Consider the following 1959-nt stretch of genomic DNA (forward strand, 5'->3'; position numbering starts at 1 on the left):
TCTGTAACCCTTCCCTTCCGTAACCCTTCCCTTCCGTAACCCTTCCCCTCTGCCCTTCCAGCACCCGGCACGAGCCCGCGGCGGGATCATCGCACCCAGAGCCTCAGGGCAGCCCCGCGATCCCCGTCTGCCCGTTCCAGCAGCACGGAAACAGGGATGGAGCCGAGCTGCCCCCTCCAGAGGTCACAACCAGCACCCGAGGACTCTGGTTCCCCCCCTGCCAATCCCACAGCACCGAATCCCTCCCGCAGCCTCCGGAGGCCTTGGCAGTTCACCATCCCACTTCCATGATCCCTGGACATTTGCTGGTATTCCAGAGGAGCCCGTGACTTGCTGGACAAGTCCCCCCACTCCTCTCACGAGTAGGGAAGAATGTTTCCCTTTCGCAGAGCACTGCTCTGCTCGGATGTGTTGCTTCCCTTCTTCCAGAAGGACCGGGATGATCCCACCACGTGGAGAGTTGTTCCAAGGGAATGTGAACTGTATCCTCCCACTGGGAGGGCTGGGAAGGGTCGTTCGGAGGGCTGTTCTTGACCTCTGTGAGGTTGTCCGTGTATATCTTCTGGGAAAGTTGAGGTGGGCAGGACAGAATTCCCAAAAGTGTCCGTTCAGGAGGAGCCTTTTCCTCTGAGACTCCCCGGTGTCCCAGGGTATCCACACCTGAGCGTGGCTGGAGATGGGGGGGGGTCTCAGAGCAACTCACTGGACACATTTGGGAATGTGCCCTTCCCACGGTGCCATCAGGGGTTCTATAACATTTATAGTCTGTGCTGGGCGTGCTCTGGAAATGGTTAAACCATAACCCAAACCATGTAGAGGAAATTCCTCGGGATGTCTTGCTCACAGACCAGGGCTGTTTGTGAGGTTCAGGATGTGTGTGTGTGTGTGCCTTTTGTAAAGGCTGAAGCTCCTTTTTATGTCCTTATAGGAGAGAAAGTTACGGCCGTGCTGCCGAGCTTACAAGGAATATTTATCAAAGTCTTCCATGAAAGGCAGGTGTATAAATTATATTTACTCTTGGGTACCCTTTTACCAGGGGAAAATGGGAATTCCTTACTGTCCTTGGAGGATGCTGTGACATGTTCTGTGCGAGCTGCACCAATGTATAAACCTGTGTCAGAGTTATGTTGAACTTCAGAAACTGCAGAAAATTTTAACGCTCAAAAATAAATAAAAACCTGTTAAATAAATTCGAAGTTGTTATTTTTTTGAGTAGTTTTTACAGCTGCTTTCCCTGTGGTCACTGGACACGAGGCAGATTTCAGTGAAAGCAAAGATATTCAGTATTGCCACTGAATTTTCCCACCAGTTCTGTGTCCATCGGGAGCCCCTGCAATGCTGTTTTCCACAGCAGAGGATCCACAGCTTGGGAATATCCAACCCCAGCTCCCTCAATGCCAGACAAAAATAGCAGCATGCCCGTGCAGCCAATTCCTCGGGAATTCAGAGCCAAGAAAGGTCACTGCAAGGGTGAACTCATGCCTGACTCCCAAAATCATGGAATGGTTCGGGTTGGGAGGGACCTTAGAGACCACCTAGTTCTGACCCCTTGTCACAGGCCGGGACACCAAACTCAGAGAGGGCTTCTGGTTAAGAGATGGAGTTTTCCAAGGCACTCCATGGCACACTCCACATTCCCAAGTCACAGAACACTCGGAAATGCGGTGGATTAAAACCCCTTCATTAAAATTAGGGGGGTTGGCTGAAGGGGATACGTGCGGAGCTGCTCCATATCTGTGCGTGTCCAGCAGTCTCCCGGCCCTCCCAGCGCCCCCCGGGGGTCTCTGCGCCCATTCCCCACCCTCCCTCACCCCGAGGAGTGTCTCTGCCCCACCCCGGGGGTCTCACCACCCCCCTCTCCTCCAGATCCCCATCCCGGGGTCTCTCCGTGTCTGTGTGTCCCCCCTGTCCCGGGGTCTCTCCGTGTCTGTGTGTCCCCCCTATCCCGGGGGTCTCTCC

The sequence above is a fragment of the Corapipo altera genome, unplaced genomic scaffold, assembly GCF_003945725.1.
Source record: "Corapipo altera isolate COAL_440 unplaced genomic scaffold, ASM394572v1 301, whole genome shotgun sequence".
In the NCBI taxonomy this organism is placed as follows: Eukaryota; Metazoa; Chordata; class Aves; order Passeriformes; family Pipridae; genus Corapipo; species Corapipo altera.